Below are 23,929 nucleotides of genomic sequence, written 5' to 3' on the forward strand. Positions count from 1 at the left end.
AGAGAGAGAGAGAGAGCGTCATCTCATCAGTCGCATTGGGAAAATACAATTCAGAGACTGACAGATGTCTTTCTCTGTCTGACTCTTACCTGTGTCTAACAATGTGTCTCGCTCTGTGGGCCTCGGGACTTGCGCACACTCACCACAAACACACACAAATAAACCCAAACACAGAGTGTGTGTGTGTGTGTGTGTGTGTGTGTGTGTGTGTGTGTGTGTGTGTGTGTGTGTTTTTCTGTGTACAGTGCATGTTTTCATCTGTCTACAACAGAGCGGAAACCAATCCCTGATGCTGTGGACCGATAACAATATCCACCGCTGCTTGGCAACCAATACTGTAAGACTGTAAATAACAAACACACTTCACATTTAGTGCAGTTACAGTATGACTCAGCAGTGACTACAGTTTGCTCTTCAAATAATTGAGCAGGAAACTGAATTTAGAACAGCACAGAGGAGAATAGGCCTAATAATAAAATCCAAAGCTATGAGTGCAATGTGTAAGAAATCAAAGTGAAGTAGTTTAATCTTTCCCATTTGTTATGTACTGTATAAATCAAAGTTAGATCTCTCTAATGCAGACAAATGATTTTGCCTCAATACTGTTCTGTAGGGTCAGTTCAGCCCTTGCTAATGGTCTAAAACAACGCTGCTCAATAAAACAAATGCTTCAGGAGTTTGTTTTAGTGAAACAGTAGATCACACAGGAGCAGAGTTTCTGCACCAACAGGACACAGTTTTACGGTGTGGTCTCTTCAGACTAACAGCTTTGATTTTTACAGCAGCAGGCTCCTACGATTCCTCAAACTGTCAATGAAGGCGGAGAGCAAAGTTTGTCTCTAAACTCTTAATGAACAAGGCACACCGCTCCAGGAGGTTCCTGCGGCCAGAGTCACACTTACACACACACAGCGCTCAAGACATAAAGGAAGGCATAAGCTGGCAGGACGCCGAGACATGTAAGGCTTGTTAGAAAGGAAACGGCAGGAGAGTTTGACATACACACAAACACAAGGGGTGTGAACTGGATGATTGGCTCATTATAAGTTTATGTACTATTACATGGCATTTTAGGAGGGTAAAAACATATTGGAAGAAGATGCTAAACTTTTCCTCAAATGTGTATCCTGCATTGAAGGCTGGTATGACAATATACACATCTTTACTATATTGGGACTGCATGACTCTGATGTTTGTTTGTTTGGCTTTTATCTAAATTTAATCCATCCAGTAGAAGTTGAGTAAAAACTTCAACCAGCTGGTGGCGCATGAAAAAGTCAGAGAATCACCAAACTGAGTTGGAATCAATCTCTGGGGACCACAAATGTCTGTGCAAAATTTCATGGCAATCCATATAGTAGTTGCTGAGATATTTCAGTCGAGACCAAAGTGACCAACAGACCGACACTGCCATCCCTAGAGCCATGCCACTAGCATGACAACTACTTGATAGGGCTTCAGCCCCGTTTGACTGTTCAGTAGAAAATTACGTTAACGAAAAAAAATTTATTTGCTTTTTTTTGTAATGCCTGAATCGGCGTAATTCAAATGCGGCGGTGAAAATATTTTGCCGCATTGATTGTGGTAGTCTATACGTAATTTTCTACTCTAGAGCTTCCACCCACTCTCCTCCCGCAAATAGTCTCCTAGCTACAAGGACTGACGTGGATGCACCGCAGAGTGCACAAGCTAGCTACTTCTTGTCTTAACAGTGAGAGTAAGAGAGGGGCAAGAGGCTGAGCAATTCAACGCGCTGCACCCAGCTCGACAATGAAATAAGAGTTTATCCATTTTAAATACCATAAAAAATAAAAAATCAATAAGTGGCAGTCAATGTTAATATTGTGGTGGTTGCCACAGACAAATCAGTGTATGGGAAACACTGCAAGATCAGCAGGGACAGCTAAATGTAGCAGTTTACGGTTACTCTAAAAAGAGTGTTTTTTGTTCATTGTATTGTTTATGTACGTTTGAGTAAGTAAGTAAAGTTTTTTTTAATAAAGCCCCTTTCACAGAGCAAAGTCACAAAGTGTGACACAGGAATAAAATGGTGAAAAATAAGACTATAAAAATCTAATTACCACTTTTCTATAAAGTATTTCATGCTGCTGAAATAGACGTCAGAAAGACATGACTGACATAAGATGTTCATTGCTTATGGAAATATGTCTCGTGATACAAAGTCTCTAGACATGTATTATTCAACTTCACAAAAACTGCACTAAATCATAATATCAAATTGCAATACTTGTAGAATTGCTTCACTTAAAAATCGAAATACATATCGAATCGGCACCTACGTATCTTGACACTATCAAATCAGGAGATAAGTATATCGTCCCAGCTCTACAAAGTGCACCATCATACTGAAAATCTTCAACACTAAATCATCCATCTGTGGCTCATTCTTTACAAATCCAAGTTTAAATAACCCTCATTGAAACTGCAGAATTTCATTCTAAAATCCAGTCAAGACATCAAAGTGTCAATATATACTAAACTTTACAGTATATGAGGCAGACACAGTCAAACTCTAACTTTAAAGCTACTTTATCGAACACCCAGAGAACCACTATCATCATCCTTTCTTAGAAACTGTAATAGATACCAAAGACACACAGTTAAACCCATATTGGGATTCTGTAGCAATATCAGTGAACACCACAGACAAACTCTAAGTTTCTGGCTGACTATTAAAGCGATATTCATGTCATGTCTCACAGAGAACTACCTCTCTACTACCTCGCTATCTCTCCCCTACTCATCCATTAGCTCTCTCTTGCTTTCCGAGAGACAGGGTGGTGATTGGCGGAAAAATACCTCACTCAATCCAATCCCTAATCCCCAGCAGGCTTTAAAACATATGAATGGAGGAGGACCGGCGGCGGCTCTCCCGCTGTCCTGTTCTAAGCATTATTTCCTCCTTCCTGCAGCAGCGGCAGCAGTGACAGAGGCAGCGGAGAGGAGCTGATGCACGGGAGGAAGCAGAAAAAAAAAGGCGCTCAGCCACGACTGTCTGCCCTGCTCTGTGCGCTCTGCGCCTTGGAGAGCCGAGTCACACTGCCAGCGCACCCTTGTTGCCATCGCTTCCACAACTTGTGTATGGTGGGAGGTATTTCTGTCTGTGGTAGGACTTACCGGATGCTGTGCTGTTGAGGAGACTGTCTCTCCTGTGACTCTGTCTCTATCCGTCCCTCCCTGGTAAAGGCAGAGAGGTGATGGAGGTCGGGGAGGCTGCTGCTGCTGCTGGTGATGGTGGTTTGGGTGCTCACATTGATTTGTGTCACTTCTCTGTCTCTCTCTCGCCACTCCACCTCTTTCCCGCTCTCTCTCTTCACTTCACTTCACATTACACACACATGCACGCACGCACACACACAGACACACACACACATGCACACCAAGTTTGGGAAAATTACACAAGGCTGAGGCACCAAGGGGAGGAGACATCAATTTGTTTCCTCTCCAGAACAGGCACTTCCACCGAGCCAAAACAGCCACCAACGGCACAGCAGGCCAGCAGGCATCTCCAAACTTCCCCAAACTCAAAGTAGCTCTCAACTTCTGACACATAATGTATCAAAAGGCTACAACAACATAAATCTAACATTATCTTTAAGATACATCATGATGATGAGAGCTCATTTACATCCCAAGAATCTAGATTATAGTCTGGAGCGGTCCCATAGCTCTGTGGGTATTACAGTACAGTTGTGCTGCTATATTGGTAAGAGCTAAATTTGCAAACAGGATTGAAAGCACAGTGGGAGAATATGCCCTAAAGCAAGATCCAGCTGTAGACTGTCATGATGAATAACTTTTAATGCGTCAGTATCAGGAGTTGTTATGCATGTCAACTCCCCACAAAGCTTTATTATTCATTTAATATAGCTGCTTGAGCAAGCCAAGTTTCTGCTGCCCACAGAGCTGGGCTCGACTGGGGAACTGGTAGGTTAGTAAACATGTCTATAGGGTATAGGGAATGGGAATCCCCGAGCATTGTGGGGCGGCACTGCCATCTTGGACGAATGAGTGTCTGTAGCTATGGTAGCTGCTGGTTATATCATCTGTCATCTCTCAATCATTCATCATCAGAACTGTTTAAATACATGAGAGACAAATGCCCATACAAAGAAAGTCTTTCAGCAGAGGCAAGGAGCAGAACAAAATTGAAGTCTGTTTATGATATCAATCCTTATGAATTAGGAAATACAGAATTGTCCAAGGACCTTTTCAGCTTGCCACATCTTAATGTTACACTCCCTGATGTCTATCTGGTGTTTGGTGTTCACTTCTACACCTGTCAGCGGCTCACAAATTTTAAATCTTTGGAGGCCCGTGTCCAATCTATCAACGGGTGGGTACAGGACCCTCAGATCTACAAGCAAAACGCCAACTACACAATCATCTGGACAAAGATAAGCAAGTTAATTACTGATTACATATAATATTATTTATTTTATATTATTAATCTACCGGTACCTAGCAAAATGAGACACATCATTAGCCTACCTTGTGGCTGACTGTATATTATATAAATGACATTTGGTGTTTCGAATTTTATTCAATGAGCTGTGCTTTGTGTAAGTTCAGCAGTTCTTTTTGACACTTAACAGCCAGCAGATGGCACCCTTAGAAGCCATACACATGCCACATTTTTTTGTGCCCTAAAATCCATTGTTTTCAATGTAGGCGCGTGGCAGGCATGCTCAAACGCCAGAGCAATAAATAGAATTCAACTTTTGGAACGTAGCAGCGCACACCGCATGTCATGTGACGAGGAACATCCAATCACAGCCGACAGATATCTTTCCCTTCTTCCATAAATATCAGTCTGTGATGAATATGGAGAGAAAGTTAATAAATGAAGTGCAGGGCTACCCATAGCTTTACATCCGTGCCATGGACAAAAGGCCTACACACAAACAGTGCCTGGAAGAAGATCGGCTCTGTACTCAGGATTTTAGGTGAGTAGGCTATGATACGATGCTTGGTGAGGTTGTTGAGCAACCTCAGACGCAACCCGCCACCCCGCTCCTGATAGCTGGCCCAGAAAAGGAACAAGAGTAGCACCCAGTGCCCGACCTCAACACACCATGTGGCCCCTTTCCCTTATCCTTTGAAAATGGCCGACTTACTGTTGATGACAACATATTCCCATTCCCTATGGCAGCTGTTGCCAGGATGAAATAACTACATGTAATGTGAAAGGGGTCACTTGTGGTGACAAATCCACCAAGAAATATCACTTGACTCCTCTTTTCCATAGAGCATTTTACCATCTTTTAGTTGACTGTTTTGGTTTTATGCCCCAACTCCCCTGTTAAAAGCTCTGATAAACTCAGTGTATGCTTCCTGCCCAGCTCCAAAAGGCAGACACAAAGTTAGCAACCTGCTGTTTGGAACATGGCGGAGCATTTAGCAGCTACATAGCCAGAAATTTCCATCAGGAGTTAATGGAGACAAACAGGAGACTAAATATATACAACTCCAAATTAATGCTAATGCCGCTCTGTGCTGCTCAAAGGTAACAAACGCATTAAATTTACATTATATATTAATATGTCTTTCCAGCTGGTTCCCCTACTAATACACGGCCAAAAAATCAATTAATGCTACTTTAAGCACATCAGTATTGCCATCTTTAATACAACACAGCTAGCATAAATCTTTTTGCTAATTTCTCATGTCTTTAAGTAGCAAACAAAGTTGAGACTTCTACTAGCTTAATTTGGCTTCATTTTTAACTTGTAAAAACATAATTAGCCTGTTTAATGAGCAGTCAATATAATAAATGTAATGTCATATGCTCGAGCTTGTTAGCTTTAGCATTTTTCACTTAGTTGGTAACGTTATAACGTCAAGTGACATTTGGGGGTTATATATTGCGAGCGGTGCTAAAATTGTGCCTTTAAATCACAGAACAGTTAACTCAAAGCCAGTTTATGGGGTGCTGTTTTTCATACACATATACCGCCATGTTTAAAACTTATATTTATCTTTACAGTTTGGAAAACTCACCAGTTGTTAGCCATGGCTGTCAAACGGTTGAAACGCCACTCGTTCCTCCTCCCGTCAAGCTCGCGACGCGAAAACTGACGCACTTAATTTGCTGACATTAACAGTGCCCGCCCCCTGCTTTTCTATTGGTCTGTCCAGGTCTCTTTGAGCTCACTCATTGGCTGAGCGTGTGCGACATCATATAAACAAAACCGGAACATGCCTGCATGGATATTGATATGAGTAATCTATTTAATGTAGATTTCAGTGACATTTTGAGCAGGTGGCGATAATTAGCTGCTATTAGTCTGGTGTTTTCTTTAGGCTACACAGGAAGTAGCTTTTTTATTAGGCATATGCATGTGCTTGAAAATCATTCAGTAAACTACAGAAAGAAATTAGGCCAAAAAAGGAGTCTAAATGGGATGAGATGTTAACACAGCTCTTGTCTTGACTTGAACATACACAGACAGCTGCCAAATTCAAAGCAAGAAATATAACAAATGCAGGTGTCTATGTACAAGACATAACAACTTGCTGTGATGGCAGAAAGCTAAACTCATAAACTAAAGCTTTCTAGCTGAACTTCCCCACATTTTGTACTTCAACAACTTCCTTTTGCAGCTTGTTTTAGCAGGATCCACTTTGCCCAACATTCAGATTAACTACAGTAAGAGCAGTGCTGGAAAGGTTACACTTGAAATGTAATAGATTACAAATCGCTAGTTACCCTGTTTCAAATTTAGTAAGTTAAATTACTATTTTAATTACTGCATTAAAGTTATTTAACTTATTGCAAATGATTTCTTTTTAATACTTTTCTAACAAATGTTTGGCAAACTGTTCTCAAAACATTAAGTGTTGCTCTAAAATTTGCTAACTCGCATTGTCCTAATGTATGCCCCAAAAAAGGAATTCCTGCACGACAAAAAGATGGAAAGCAATAAAATGGATGTTTTATTTCACATAGGTGCGGCTGTGGCTCAGAAGTAGAGCTGGTTGTCCACTAATCAGAAGAGCGGTGGCTCAATTCCCGGCTCCTCCAGCCCACATGTTGAAGCATCCTTGGGCATGATACGGAACACCACATCGCTCCCAATGGCTGTTCCATTGGTGTGTGAGTGCAAGTAATTGGTTACTGAGTAGCAGGTGGAATCTTGTACGGTAGCCTTGACCACCATTGTGTGAATGGGTGACTGTGAAATGTAGTGCTAAAGCGCTTTGGGTGGTCGGAAGACTTATACAAGTGCAGAGCAACACCAACATTTCAATTAGTAACTGCAATTTAATACTCATATGTTTTTCTCAATAGCTGTATCTGATTACAATTACAGTTGTTTTCTAATAAATTATGTAACTCCATTACATGTAACTAGTTACTCCCCAACACTGAATAAGCCCCTGTATTCGCTGGAAACAGGCTGTATACTGAAGAACAGTAGAAGTTGAACAAAAATCTAACCAAAAAGTGCTGGTGCAAATCATGCAGTGGTTAGATGAGTAAAAAAAAATGATGAAAATATGCCCTTACACTCACCAGATCTCAACCAGATTGCACAGCTCTGAGAGATTTTGGGCTGATGTGTTGGACAGCAGGGATATCTTTTTCAAGAATGATGTTCGCCCCTCTAAGAGCAGAACAAAGCCTAGAACAAGCTCTAATTGTTGCCCATGTATTAAGTCTCTTTAAGTCTTTAAGGGTTACTACCAGCCAGCAGCAAAGATCCACTCACAAATTCTTTCATTTTTGTTAAATCAATAGCAACAGTCTAGTAAAAAACAGGGATGTTTTTGGTCTGCCCTCCGCAGTGTGTGTGTGTGTTCACACTCCCGAGACAAACATTTGTGGCAGCAGACTGTTGCTATTGATTTCATACAAAGGAAATTTGTGAGTGCTCACCCTACTTATTTGTAAGTTCCAGAGACTTGGAGAGGGAGCAGTGAAGCTGCTGCAGATGTCATGGTGGCCAACACTGTACTAAGACACTTTTATTTGTCTGCAGTAGTGTAGTAGAGGGTATACACAGGTAAATGGGGTATATAGATCTCTTTTTCTGACTGTTTACAGTATACCCACCAATCAGCCAACATGCCATTGGAATATATAGGAGAGTATACCCACTTCCTCCTCTGTAACTGCCTGGCTCCAACAATCTAAGATGGCGACGGCCAAAGTGCCAAACTCAAGGCTTGAAAACATGATTCCACAAACCAATGGGTGACGTCATGTCACCACCATTATACACCATTATTTTTATGTAGTCTGTAGGAATAGACAGTCAAAAGCATATCAATAATACATTTTCAGTAGTTGAGTGATAAATTGTGTACATTGGTGTTTGCTCTATATGTTCACCAGCTTCAGATCATTGTTTTCCAAGCTTTTAATTTACTACCACATCACAGTTTCACTAGACCATATGACATGATTCGGCCTGTGCCTCCCTCACAGCACCTCCCTCTCTCCCCCTCTCTCTTTCTCCGTGTATGCTTACTTGTTTCTAATGTGCGTTTTGCTGCCCACTGTACCTTGTAAATGCCACAGTATGGCTGTGCAGAGGAGAAAAAGGGCTCTGGGGCAATCAGCAGAAGCGTGGGGGCAGAGCGGATGCGCTTCAAAGGCTGTCAAAACTATATTATATGGTTGATCCCTGTCCAATTCACTTTCACAGTTCAATAGTTACTGTATGTTAAAGCTGGAGAAAACAAAGGCACTCACTGGCGTCTCCTCATTCTGAAGTTAGCTCACACAGGAGGCTTTGTGTTTTGTATTTGTGTGTGTGTTTGTGTGTGACGCAGGCGAGGTTGGTGGTCAAACGAGGGAACGTCTAAGTTGAGTGACCGCATAGGTCAGGTTTGACACACTTTATTATTCATTCACTGTCTGTCCTCAGCTGGGCTTAGCTCATCAGTGTGTGCGCGCACACACACACACACACACACACAAAACCTCCCCTAGGTGTGGCTTTTACTGCGCATATGCGCCTGGACGATGCACAAATGTCATGAGCAATAACTGGGATGTCAGTCCAAATTCACTCTCCTCTCTTCAGCGTTTAGCAGCTAGGTAGCTCAGGGAACAGGCTCCCTCTCTCTATCTGTCCGTCTCTCTGTATCTCTGTCTCTCTCCCTTTCTACTTGTGCACAAGTGTGTCTGTGTGAAAACTGTCCCACCCCAAAGTTCAATACAATTCAGCCATAAGAATCTGGACTATCATGACCAGAGGGAATCTCTGGAAAGAGAAGGCTGGTAAAAATAAGAAAAAAAATGCCCCACTGGTACAAACTGGTTTATTTAGGCCTCAATTAGGTCATTTTTTTCCTGTAATTGTAACTCATTTTCCTATTTGCCTCAGTTCAGTTATAATTAAGGTGCATTTACAAATTTCACTGAGTGGGATTTTTAGTACTTGCAACATTTCAGTCACAGTATGAATCATTTTATATATTTAAAGGTTTATCAAGAAATGTTGAATGTCTTTTGACATATTTCCATCCATCATATAAGGTTTTATTTCATGTCTTTACATATCTTAAAGCTACAGTTGGTATCTATAATAAAAATAAGGTTTGTCATATTTGCTGAAACTGTCATTATATCTTGACAGTAATACATGAGACAGAGAAACACATTGTAGGGAAAAAAATCATGCTCTCTGCCTCCTTGTGGTGCCAGAATCTACCGCTGCTGTTGGAAAACAGTCTCTAACACATCTGTCAGTCACAACTTGTGAACTGCCATCAAACTAGGCAGCGCTAATCAAATATGAATCAAGATTTTGTAACTGTATTGCTTATATTTCACCTCGAATGACTTCAGAAACGTATTTTAGTGTACTGTTTGGCTGTAAATGAGAACGTTTGTGACCCAGCCACTGTGTTTGAGCCAAAATGTAGCATCACCCACCAAGAAAACTATCTGATTTTACAACTTAAACAGTACACTAAAATATATTTTGGTGGCCGATGCTTCGTTTGGCTCCAACACAGTGGCTGGGTCACGTACATTCTCATATCACAGCACACTAGTACACTAAAATATGTTTCTGAAGTCATTTGAGGTGAGAAATAAGCAATGCAGTAACAATCTTGTTTCATACTTGATCAGCGCTGCCTAATTTGACAGTTTGACCTCAGTTCATGAGAAGTTATTGACATGATTGACAGATGCGTTAGAAACTCCTCGCCTCTGATTGGTTGTTTTCCTTTAGCCGCAGTGGATTCTAATAAATGCCATAAGAAGCACTATGAAGAGGAGGAGAAACTTTTTTTTCATGTACAACTGTGTGGATGCAGTGACAGTTTCAGCACATATGATAAGAGGTTATTTTTATGAAAGTTACTAACCGTAGCTTTTAAGTATGTATTTCTCTCCTGTTATGTGATTAAATGACTTCAGTGGCCATCACATTGCGATAGTCTTTGCACAGGTAAAGTTTTTTTGTCATTTTTTCTTCAGTCTGCTGTTTGACTTCTTGATAGTTGTTGCAGTAAATATTCACTTAATATTTAGATAAATAATCAGAAGAACAGCTGAGCAATTGGTCTCTTCGCAGGCGACAGCCATCTCTGACCACACTGAGGTCCTGTTCTCTGTATTTTCTCTGGAAATTTCGGCATTTAAGTCAACCTGAAGAGAGTTTAGCGTATATTCTACAGTTAAAAACTTGCACATGGAACGTTCTACTTTTTAGCATCAGCTTTTAAACAGCCAACAGCATTTAAAGCATCAAGTTTGAAGCTAGAATATCAAAGTGCTATTTTCCTGGAATGTAATTTCCTAATAAATTCCTATGTAATCTGTTACTAATCATGGGAAACTAGAGCCAGTTACCTTAAACCTTTTTTTCCCACAAAAATTGGCACATATACACAGCTTTTATGTGGGAAATCTTACTAGAAATAGGTGACAGACTCCTTCCTCATTGCCAGTAGACTAGAGCCGTGTACATGACATGTCTGACATCACAAACACACTGGAAGACAGAGTAAACAATAGAAAGCAACATGGAGGCGGGTGAAAATGTTACAGTTTTTATATTTGTTACTTATTTAGTCTCTCTGTCAAACTCAGTGTAATTAGAGTTTAGTTCGCTGCGTTTGAAAGAACTTATTACCATTAAAAATGCATAAAGTATCACTGAACAGCTAAATGAATTGATATTGTATAAGACAAAATAGATTAAGGAAGTCAAAGCTTTTGTTTCTGGGATCAGACAGGAGGATAAGGTGTCTTTGCTGGACTTGAACTCATGACCTCTGTATTTCTAAAATCCTCACTACAGTCCTGTTTCTTTGTCTAATCGTACAACAAAGACCTAAATCTTTTCATGCTAACATGACATACTAATCTGTTGTTGTTGGTTTTTTTTCACAAAGCAATTTAGATGTAAGAGGTTCTGTGTTTGGGTTTGTTTGGGAATGTTTCCAAAATCAGTGTTGGTCTTTTTACTTCAAAACTGGGCATCAGAAATGCCCTAATTTGTTTAAAGCTGCTCCAAATCAAGATCATGTGCAGCCCTCGCTCCGTCTCTCTCTTTCTCCCTATAGTTTCTTGGATGTTGCTGCGTGTGTGTGTGTGTGTGTGTGTGTGTGTTTGTGTGTGTGTGGGAGGGATGGGAATCAGGAAGCCTTCGCCGTAATATAAGCATAACTTTTAATGCTCGATCTGAAAAAAGATCTTATTGTCAATTTCCTCTCATTCCTCTCGCTGCACAAAGCTGTCTCTGACCTCTCCGCCATTTCCACGGATTCCTTCAGTTAGTGGAGTTTTTTTCTAATGATGCCATATAACTTCTGCAGTCCGTTCAAAATTACAATCAGGAATTATATGCTTGATGTAATTCATTCCATGCAGAAAGAAAGACATTACAACCACTAATCATACTCCCATTATAGAGCAGAGATGTAGGATTCGCTGCTATAGGCCTGTGTTATGTGTTACTTCATGATTTTCTCTGGCCTAAAAACAGCTTTGCAGCCTGTCTTTGATTTCATTAACAAGAACAAAAGGCACACACACTCACACACACACACTGAGCATCATGTATTACTTTTGAGTAGCTTGTAGTACAGCTACCTTCCCAGGATTTGGCAGCCTGTGCCAGACCCCTGGGGCCTGAAGCTTAAGAGCCCGGCCAAATGACACCCTGCTGGGGCGACAAGGCAGGGTCCTCCCCCCCACCATCCTGGAACAGTAGGCACCCAAAACCAGCACTTTTTCTTTTTCAAGACAGGGCACCCATGATCAAACCAGTGACACAAGGCGGCCTTTATAAGCACAAATCAGCTCATAGCTGCAGCAACAGAAGTCAGTCAGATATCATCCCATAAGCCTATCCATTTCTCCTTCAAGATTAAAATGTCTACACTGAAGTTGCACTCGTGTCGCAAATATCTTTGAGACAGTTGTCAGTATCTTGAGACGTCATTAAGTAGCTGCAGAGAAACCATATACTTCCTCTTGATTCAAGGATGACATCAAAACAGGATGTCTTTTTATGAACTTGTTAAGATGGTAAAGATATGTATTATCGTATCAAACCGTTTGCTGTTACAAGAGGATAGGCAGCATATTAATACACACTCACACACATTCAAATCCCATTCATATTGTAGCTTTTTAATTAATACTTTCACAATTTTTAGGATGCAACAGGCAAACTTGAGAAGAATTCTGGAGAAAATTGTTAAAATATAACTCTGGTAATAAAATTAGCTGTTGAAGGTTTCAATTTAAATAACAGTAAAACATGTATAAATCAAATTCTGCATTTCAGACATTTCATAACACAGTAAGCTTGAGCGGTAAGTACATTTCACACAGACGAGAGATCATTTTGTGAAACATGTCAGTAATCTTACCTCCTGTCATGTACTGTATCTCCACAGATGCACCTCGCTCACATAGCTCAGGCTTAACCACCCTCTAGTGACCGGAAACCCACATTACAATCACACCACAGCAATCTCCACTTATTAGGAAGCAGCTTTCCCCTTCAGCTTACAATGCTGTTCCTACACGTATAACGCTGTGCTAGACAAATATATCATGATATATCCATCCGCCGGGCTCGGGCTATTCCAAGCCTGAGAAATGACAGAGAAATGCAGGAAGTCGTTGGAACATAAACAAGGCGCAATGGAGGAAGCAAGGGTCAAGGCGGTGCTTCCTGTTCCAAAACCACCTCTGTGTGCCTGAAAGCAGACACCAGGCAGCAGTGACACAGTGGGGCTAAACTCCTATTATTATTATTATTATTATTATTATTATTGTTAATATTATTATTATTATCATGCTCTTTGTTTAGTATATTTTATTCATCCCTATAAGCCTTTTTTCAAGTATGCGCCAAAAACTCTTATCTTAAATAAAAACAATTAAAAAGTCTTTCATTTTAAAATAAGCAAATAAACTTACTTTGGTGTGTTGTTTTTATTTCCTGTTTTTATTTTCTTTATCAGTTGCTCAATAAATCATTATTTTGTTTAAATGCAATTATATAAAATGTCAAAAAATGTGATACATGCCCATCACAGGCTACAAGTGCCTAATAATAACTATTATTGTCATCATAGACATAAACAAAAAACAAGTTAACATTTAAAGCTGTAGCCACTGTGTTATTCATATTATACAGGATAAATGGTTACAGTGCCGGACCTAACTTGGGCTCATATTACCCACCTACCCCCCACCCCAAAAAGTATATTTTCTTTTTTTACTTTTGTTTTTCCAAACATTTTTTATACATTGTTTTATTTTATATTATTATCTTTTTTAAAACAAATCTTATTCTCCACACAAATAAACAACTTAGTTAACAAACAATTACAATAAATAACAAACAATAAAAGAATTTAGCATGTGCAAATTTGCAGATACTCCGCTCCACCCTAGTGGATGTTGTACCTCTACTACTGTTTTTGATCAGTTTTTCCTTATGTTAGATTTATTTATCTATTTATTTATTTATTTATTTATTTATCTATTTATTCATGGGGGTGGGCAGGGTGGCAATGAAGCTGGCTGCCAATGTTGCCTATAGGAAGGTCCACCACTGAGTATTTATTTTAAAGTTAAGGCAGAATTTGTACAAATTATGAACTTCCAGTTGAATAATAGTAAAAGTAATATCTCTAAATTATAATAGAGTTACATAAGCAAAGCCACGCTTTAGCAATCTGGGATTTTAATCCACCTGCAATCATCACACAGTAGCCAGCTTTGATTTCCTGTGTTTTTTTTCTGTGTTTAATTAGTATTTTCTGCAAATGAATACAACCTAAAAACCTGCTCAAAGTCATTTAGGGGTTATGAAAACCTCCATTGTCAGATGTCCAGTTTGGATTAGATTCATATGCAGGCCAGACAAAACGGCAGCATCTGGCCAGCATTATTACACCATATCATAATGAATTCATAATCTGGTATTATTGAAGCATTTGGTATTATTCTCAAAGTCAATTACAGTAATAGGAGTATAATGATTTCAAAGGGGTTTACATTTCGGGTGACAGACAGGATGTAACCTATTTCCTGCCCATTCTCCCACACTGACGGATCACTTCCAAAACTAATCAAATAAAATAAAAAGAAATCACCTCAGTTTCCATTTTGATTGTAACACGCAACTCTCAGTAACCTATTTCAAAATGTGCTCACTCAGTTTGTCTCTTTCATTCTGCTTTTTCTTTGCAGGCAGTCCAGCGCCGCAGCCCACACAACGCTTTGGACCACAATGCTCGCTGTATTCCACTCAAATGTCTTATCAGCACTTCAGAGGAGATGCAGTGTATCGAAATTTAAGGGAAGACATATGGTATCCATGAGAATTATCTCAACCGACTTAGTGTAGTGTATACAGCGAGAGCATCTGTATCTTAATAGTCTATGAGCAGTGGTGAAGGGAGAATGTGAAAGCTCTGAGGGATTTGGGAGAAAGGATATGATTGCATTTATGTCCCATCAAGCAGCTTGCTGGATCCAGGGGAATGCCTAATATATATCTGTATTTGGTCGCCAGCTTACATCTGTCTGCTTATGGATTTATGACTTCAAAACTATTTGGAAAAAAAGGCGCCTCTCGACAGAGCCACTGACTAATAACTAAAGCCGACAGGGATGGCAGGCAAATACACACACACACACACACGGATAGACATAACGACAAGGCTCGGCGACAAGGAACAAAGGAGTCGAAATCTGACACATTCTCTCTGACAGTAGGATAAAACTCACTCACCCCTCGAGCCATGCTCACACACACACACACCACACACACACATATGCACACAATTTACTTCTTTTTCTGTCACACAGAGTTTTACTCACAAACATGCACGTTGTGTTTTCAACACATAAAAACAGTCCTGTCCACATGCTAAACCTTTCAAATCTCCCCGTTAAGTGTGTTTATTCTTATTTAATCTTGCATATAAGAGGAGGTTCAGATACACAGTTAGAAGCGACAAACATTTGTTTGACTGCTCTTGGATCCAGAGACTGTGATGGATATTGAAAGGGTGAACACAGTGAGAGCAGTTTGGCGGCAGTTACTGAGTACATAAAAATGTGACACTTGTTATAATTCTGATCCAGACATTGAGTTGGGTACTCATAGTCGCTTCCAAGTTGGTAAAATAGCTTTGGTTCACTCAGTCCTGAAATATCTTAACATATCTGCTATCTTCCTCCACTCCTACAGAGTAATGTACAATATACAAGTAACATGTAACATGTACATTCAGGAACATTAGTTCTTAGATATCCAGTTTTTAATTAGGCTACGTATGTTGCTCAGTGCTGTTGTAAGCCAGACAAGGATTTTAAAGGTGCAGTATGTAATTCTGGAGAAAGATGGTCCTTGTGTTTTTTATACAGGACCAAACAACACAAGTATAATGCCGCCCCTTCTTGTCCAAAAGTAATCACACTAATCAAAGTTACTGTACTTGAGCATGTTGACGGTTTATCTACCCCACTTAATCCCTTGCCATTTCCCGTTTTAGTCTGGCAACGTATTTTCTGATATCCTACGAAAAGTGCATGCACAACAGTTCGTATGATACCTTACGAATTTCTGCCCCACAAATTATGTTATGTCCTTAAAGTATAGTTACATAATTAACATAAAGTTACTGAGTTTAGGTTTAGGAAAAGAAACATGGTGAGGACGTACCTTAAGATGACCCAAAGTTCACTCAAAGTTCACACAGTTCCGACCATGCGTCTCCTGGGGAAAGCCCCAGGGGAAAGTACTGGTTTTTGTGACCCATCAACCCCCCCAACCTGCTTCCTTACAAGAAGGTTCAGGACCGCTTCCTTGTTTATTCCTATCAGAGAATTGGTCACGTGACCGCAGCCTCTCAAAATACATGGGATATGTATGGCTTTTGTTTGTGAGAACAGCCTGTAGTCTGGTTAGGCAACTGTGTGTCAGAGGGTCAGTGTGATTTTGGATAGTGTAAGTGTTCAGGGAAAAAAAGATGCTCGACAGCTCGATGCCTTAACAATGGCATAACATGGCGTCCCTGATATATGGGGGTTGATCTTGTCCTAAGGACCTCCTGGACCTCATCATCTCCCCAATTTGCAGATATTTTCGGTCGCTGTTCTTTTGCTTTGAGTTAGCTGCTAACTCCTATCAGCTGCTTTATGAATCTCATGTTGTAAAAACGTTACACGTGTCCCATCCATGGTCTCGTCCTGCCGGCTGCCCCTTTTACACAGATGTTGATTCGGCGCTGTTACTACCTCTGCTGCCAGCTTAAAAGCAAGACAACTCTGTTCCCCTATCCCACAATTGTACCTTTTATAGAGGACAGAGAGGTGGAATAAAGGCTCAACATTCCCACCTTGAAAAGGCAGTGCAAAATGGGCTAATGGCTATTCAGACATAAAGGGATGACATCCTCTGGACAGTAGAGATAGTGCAAATCAAAGTTTAAGAATAACATGCATCTCTGCCAAAGTAGACATGGTAGGTTAAAATTTTAAAGCAACATCTATTGATTTTTGGCCACTTGGGGGCAGCAGAGGAAGCTGTCAACACAACAACCAATGTATTTTCATCATGTTAAGTCAACATCCAGTAAATGTGGAGAAATATAAGTGTAACCTGAAGATTTAATACTCCAGTCTCACGGGCTGTGGGTAATAATCGGCTACAGTTGTCTTTAATTTCTTTTCTTTTATTCCGGCCAAAACGGCAACAGCAGTAGCATACATTCAGCACGTCCATTGTTTACATGGCACACCGGAGAACTTCCGTTCCCATAACATTAACATCCCTCCAGACACACCCCACAGGTAGGAACCAAAAATCACCCTATAACAATAGTAATGATACATCAATCCCACAACCATGACTATCCCCACAATGACCCTAACAGTCATGTTCAAACAGGGAAATACAAAACCAACCTCTCAAAATAAATGTAATACAATAACTCAGATTACATAAGCATTCATGAATTCAAGCCAATGATGTAAGCCAAAAATATTCACCTTTTTGCGCTGTTTTGTTCTCCACCACCTCCTGTGGGAAATATCTGGCTCTTTGGCTGCTAAATCCTCTGCTAGCTAGTCGCTAACTTTATCTGTCTTCCATTCCGTGCGAGGTAAGTATTATACAGTGGGTTTATCTAGCTTTCTTCACTGGAAAACAGATGCTTGTGTGTCTGTAAACAGGTTTTTTATCATTATTCACAGTTTTATTGTTATTTATTTCTTTTACATTTAACACACATTCAACAAGAGAAGGTCAGATAAGAAATTCACAAGAACAGAGAGAAAAATACAAGCCAGAAGCCAGAACAAAACAATACAAAACAAACAGTAATAAAAGAAATGATGTGTAACATAAGTTGGATCTCATACAACCATTGTATACAAGCATTTTAAACTTGAGGCTACTGTACTGTACAGACAGTGTCCCAGTGGTGTTCCAGGCCTTTATCAAAGTCTCTTAACAAGCAGGCTGCCTGCTCCATGTTTAGCAAGTCCAGGTATTCCTTCAGCCAAGAGCCCCTTGTGAATCAGGCTGTTTTACACTCCTTCCACTTTAGAAGAATTAGTCTCTCAGTAAATAAGCAACCCAAGGTCCATAGGCACTTGACAGTGACTCCAACATTATTGTCCAATATCAGGCCCAGCGGGCATGCTTTGGGGCACACTGGGAAATTAACATTGAAAAACTCTGACATAAGAGATATCGCTTCTTGGCAGAGTGGTTTAACAGCTGGACAGTTCCAGAGCAAGTGGAAGAAAGAACCTTGGTTGCCACAGTTATGCCAGCATAAATTTCAATGTTCGTCATCCATCTTGGGTAATCTAACAGGAGTAATATCTGTACAGAATCTTGTATTCGGTAATTCTAAATCTAACACATTTAGAAGGTCACAAAGCTGACCTCCAAATAAAGACTGAAAACAGGGATAATGAGAGCAGAGACTGAAGTAAAACATTACAACATAACAGTTAAGTTGCGGGCCGCTGAAAGATCCTTGTACACACTACATGGCACGCAGGCCGCATGGATTCTGACACTGGGCAAACATGGCGCTGCTCAACAATTGTGATTGTGACTTTTAAATATATAAAGATGGGGGCAAATCAGAGAGACAGCACTGGCAGTAAGATGAAATAATGACAAAGGGAGATGGAGAGAGAATAAGAGGGAGAAATGGAAGGAGGTGGAAAGGTGAAGAAGATGTGGATGGGTGGTGAGGAGGGAGGCAGATTGTGTGTGAGAGAGGCGTTTAATCCCCAGAAGCATCCTGACGGCAGCTGCTCTGTACAGATGGGGACGAAGGGATGCTGAAACACACGCACACACATACACACACACACACACACACGTACGCACACGCACTGTGTCAAAGAGAAAAAAAGCACTGTCGAATGTTGGAACCCTTTTCTAACACCCTCGAGGATCATGCTAAACATAAGGTAAGGGAGCTTGGTTGTGTTCCATTATTTCCCACTCTGCTAAGGCCACTGGAGCTGTGTCATCAGCTGATTAATGAACACAATGCTTTTTCTTTCTCTCTGTCTCTCTCTCAATATGGTATCTAGAGTTTTTTTCTTTTTATTTCATGCTGCAGCACAGAAGTTTGAGTCCCTGGATTGTCTGGGGGAGTGAATGTGTTATGTCTGGTTCACTCCATATGTGTGGGTGCATGTATGCGCGCTCCATATGAACTCGTTTCATCACGATCATGTTCCTAAAAACTGCAGTTTGTTTCTGGGAAACACCAGCTGGTTTCAGCTACTCTCCAGTTTCTCATGGAGACGTGTAAATTACTCCAAAATTCTACCCATGGCTCCCATTGTTAGGCCCAATGCCATTTGACTACTTCCAAATTTGCTCTTAAGTCTAACATTCTCACCTCCTCTAATCTGTCTTCGGCTGAGATGCTGATGGAGCAAGGCATTTTACCTGTTGAGCTCTCCAGTAGTCACCTACACATTATGCTCCCTGTAAGATACTTCACATTGGCATGATACTAGAAATGTTAGATTCACGAACGAATTAATCTTTTTGAACAACTCGTATTAACTCAGTTTGTGCAGTTGTACATAAAAGCCAGGTTATCTTCTAAAGCCCCGTTTCCACCAAACACTTTCGGTATGGTACCTTTGGATCCAAAAGTAACCCTTCAGACATGGTACCTAGACCTCAGGCCCGCACAAACAGTACTCTTTCATGTGGGCGGGGTTGTTGTCAATCGCTGCTCTGTCCAGCACTCACTGTATTTCCTTGTTTGCTTCCTTTCGTTTATCGTCCACAGAACGAGGCTGCATGCCAACATTTTCAGAAGAAAATAAAACAGGCTGCAGTGAGAGTCTCTCTCCATGGGATATTTAAAAATAGTGGGTTTGTGCTTTTAGTCCTTCTAAGGCAAGCTCAGAGGTTTAACGTTGCCAGAGCCCACAGGAACAACGCTCAGCGACACTTTTTTTTTTTCTCCTAGTGAGGATTAGAATGTATGCCGTTCACATAATCTGGTCGAAATTGATATATATTTTTAGGGGGACCAAAAATTGGGGACAGTAAGGAATGGTTCCATTGGTACCATCCACAACTGCTCCAGACTCTCATTCAACGCTATTTGTTCAGTGAACATGCCCAGAGCGAAAGAATTAGTTGTTCATGAGGGGTTGGGGTTGGGTGTTATTCAACAAACGTTTCCTAAAATCTAAATTAATCTTAGAGGAGAATAAGACATCACAAAAGCACAGAGGAGGAGTAGAAGGTTCTCTAACACGGTTCAAAAGTTTCCCTTTGAAATCTATTGTAACTGACAAAATCCACACCAAACCCTTTGCCAGACACAATGCTTAATATTGAATGATTCCTCAAAGCACCACATTAACTTTAACGCCAACATTTTCATAATTTAGCTACTACAGTGTGTTTAAGAATAAGATTAGTAAAAGACTGCTGCTTCACAGCTACAGTTGGCAACTTTTATTAAAAAATCTTGGTCATATTTGCTGAAACTCTCACTGTATTCTGAAAGAAGTACAGGAGACAGTCTGTAAATCCACCGCAGCTCACTTAATACGACTAATCAGAGCCGAGGGGTCTCTAATGCAGCTGTCAATCATGTCAATTACTGCTCGTGAATGGTGCTGATCAAATATGAATCAAGACTCTGTTACTTCATTACTTATTTCTTGCCTCAAATGATTTCAAAAACCTATTTTACTGTCCTGTTCAGCTGTAAAATGAGAGTTTGCTCCAGCCGGTGGGCGGTGCTTGGTTATGGCTCGACTGATTTCAACATGACAGCCGGGTCACAAACTCTCATTTTACAGCTAAACAATACACTAAAATATGCTTCACATGCACTACGAGGCAATAGAGGAGGCAGAGGAATAGGATTGTTTTCACAGATTATCTGTCGTGTTTAGTGTTGCGTGAATATAGAGACAGTATCAGCAAATATGACAAAGTTATTTTTTTCTAAAAGTTACCAACTACAGCTTTAACCAATGTGTTTATATTCACTGATCTTGGGTCAATTGTATGTGAAAGAGGTCACCTGTACTGATGAATCCACAGATAATTATCACCTGCCTCTGTAGTTCCCCTTAGCTCTACAGAGGGTTTTAGCGTTTTAGCTCATTGTTTCATTTTTTTGCAGCTTTACTGTTTTGGTTTACTCACGCCACTCTCACTCACTTCATTAAATTAAAGACACACTACTTCTTCCACTGGCACTGATCATTAGCACTTGACATACATTTTGAATTGCAGATAGTCCAATATGAACAGAATTCCTCGAGATACTGGGCTGCTCTGATACAAACTGTGGTTGGGTGGTATTAGCACATTAGAGACCAGGAACAGCTGGTAATGACGTTTACTGTTATTACTGAGCAGGTACAGAGCAGGGCTAGTAAACAGCACACAGTTCAGCTCAACACTCCAACAGAATCTCTCCATAAACTCCTTGGCAGCTGGTTTGGCAGGCCGAACTGGGCCGAGAAGCAGGTGAGTGAACACAGTTCAGTTTAATAACAGGGAATGGTACCGTGGAGGAGCAGACAGGGGATGTAGTCAAGGAGCCAGAAAATCCAGAACCAGGTAAGTACACAGTCCAAACAGATGAACCAGAAGGGAACAGGCAGATGACAGGTTGAAGCCAGGCAGAGGGTTGAGAAGCCAACAGGTAAGTACTCACAGGTCGACACACAATGGCGAGTGTGGCGACACAGCGAAAACCTCTGGACCACAGGGAACCACAGGTAAGCTGACTGGAACACTCACACTGTAGCATCGACGTCGTCGGATGAAAACATCAAGCAGCCACAGGCAGACAGGAACCCTAGACGCAGAAGCAGATCTCGAGGTCAGGGACAGAAGGCTGATGCGTTTACTGGCAATCAGTCGAAGCAGGCAGGCAGGGCAGGCAATGGGAAAACAGACTAGAATAAAGTGCTGAAAGGTCTTGCATGAGTGGCGAAGAACAATCTGGCAAGGAGTGACTGAGAAGCTGGGGTATATGCAGTGTTGGGCTCGTTACTCTAAAAATGTAATATAGTACTCATTACTCTTTTCAAAAGTAATAAAATTTTGATTGCGTATCTCCCCAAAAATCAGATGTGTGCCTGTGTGTGAATGTTAGGGTAATTGCCGTTAAGTGTGGCAAAGGCTAGTTAGCTTGCTTGTGACTAGCATTTTCCCACGGTTCTGCCTGAGAGACGGAGAGTCACTGGTGGAGCAACATTTCATCCACAACATACCCAGACACAAGCTTCATCACTTCTTTGTAGCCTGCAGCTGTCCAAGAGTAAAATCTAGTTTTGCTTGTTTAGCTAGCGTAGCGCTACAGCCGACCTCCACGGCCAAGGATGGGTGAATTTCCCAGAGCTTCACGTTGTTGTGCTGTAGGTCGTAGTTTGTGCTTCAGAGCAGAGGTTTGAGGACGTAGTTTTGGCAGTGGAAGGAGTTTTAGTGGGACTACCTACAGTAGCAGTGTTCTTTTCATCTTTCCCTCTGACTAAATCGAAGTAATGGGAATATTTCCAGCGGCTAAGGTAAGCGTTTCACCCTTCATAATTAGCTTGCTGCTTTCTGACATGCCTGCGCAGTGCAACGATTACGAAAATGAATCTGCTGATGTGATGTTGGATTTCAAGTCAGTAGAGATGTGCTAACAGGGGTAAGTGAAAAATTACGGTGCAACTACAAACTACTCTCTTTCCAGACACTTTCCAGATCCTTATAGACCTTGGGTTACATGTAGCAAAAGCCAGTTACAGGTGAGTCAATTCAGCACAGTGCCAGTTAGGCCATGCAAACTAAAAAATTAAATGGAGGAAACATCGTATTAAGAGAGTAAATATAAAAAAGAACATGCAAAGTTTGCCTTCAAGATGTTCCATCAGGTATAGTCAGCACCTCATTGTATAAGGGCTGCTTAAATAAGCTGGTTAACTGACAGTGGCATCGTGTCTGTTACCAGTGTGACACATTGTAAAGGCTGTGTGGACTCTTTGGAGGCAGGAATGTGGAGCAGCTGGAGATGATACTTCTGAAGCTCTTGCTAGATTTGCGAGTTAGAGTGACTGTATTGTACTTCTGTCTCGTCTGTGCAGGAGTTTGGCGCCGGCAGTTTGCTGCCAGATTGAAAACAACATGAACAATTTAGAAAACATCACAAAATAGAATGTGAGAACAAGCAACTGTACTATTCACCCTGTTTGTTTTTTAGCCCCAATCTTACGTATTTGGCCATTTTTAACCCTGTTGCTTTTTTTTTTTTGTAATGTTTTCGGCGCCGTCACCTTGTTAATCTGTCATCGCCTGTTCCATTTAAAGGTGGAGGATTTATTGTCAGCTGAGATGTGGAGGTGAGGTCAGAGCATATGTGAGTGGTGGAGACTGCGACAATAGCCATTGTTCCTGGGACCAACAGGAAGTGTCTGCATGGGACTTCCTGCTGCAGATAGTGTACCTCTGGAGGGCAGAGAGGTGTGTGTTTGTCCGAGGGGTTCATGTGTGTGTCACTTGTTTCTATAGTTGATGTCACCTCTCTTGTTTTGTCCTTGACATATCTCCCTCTGAGTCCCCTCTCTACAAGATGGTGCTCCTTCAGGTTTTCTTTTACTTTCTAATTCAAAATAAATTAGGCGCAATGCAGTTATGAATTAGCCTTTATTTTCTGTTTCCACACTTCCTCATGCTTTGCACACAATAGCTTACATGTTAGCAATCTGGAACACCAGTCACATCTACAGGAAAGAGGAGATGGATGACAGCAGGTACTAGTGCTCAGCAACCTAATTGCCAGAAAAAATGCTGGCATTCAAAATTCTCATTCTTACTTATAGAGCATTACACGGTCAGGCTCCCTCTTATGTAGCTGAACTACTTCACCCGTATTCTTCAGCTCGCTAAGACACGTGGTGATCGAG

General features: G+C 40.9%; 2 protein-coding genes across 3 annotated transcripts in view; one reads left to right on the forward strand and one right to left on the reverse strand.

Moving 5' to 3' along the window:
- sox5 (SRY-box transcription factor 5) overlaps window positions 1-12,917 on the reverse strand; it is a 301,706-nt gene extending 288,789 nt beyond the window's left edge. Inside the window, exon 1 of one of the 2 annotated variants that reach the window (XM_050035821.1) lies at window positions 12,865-12,917. The gene's annotated coding sequence lies outside the window, so the exon portion shown is untranslated. The remainder of the gene's footprint in view (window positions 1-12,864) is intronic. The other variant, XM_050035822.1, reaches the window with a different exon arrangement.
- Window positions 12,918-22,418: 9,501 nt separating this feature from the next.
- The window catches only part of lrmp (lymphoid-restricted membrane protein), a 79,642-nt gene continuing 78,131 nt past the window's right edge, over window positions 22,419-23,929 (forward strand). The window contains exon 1 of the mRNA XM_050035805.1: window positions 22,419-22,549. The gene's annotated coding sequence lies outside the window, so the exon portion shown is untranslated. The remainder of the gene's footprint in view (window positions 22,550-23,929) is intronic.

Source organism: Epinephelus moara, chromosome 23 (assembly GCF_006386435.1).
Source record: "Epinephelus moara isolate mb chromosome 23, YSFRI_EMoa_1.0, whole genome shotgun sequence".
Lineage (NCBI taxonomy): Eukaryota > Metazoa > Chordata > Actinopteri > Perciformes > Serranidae > Epinephelus > Epinephelus moara.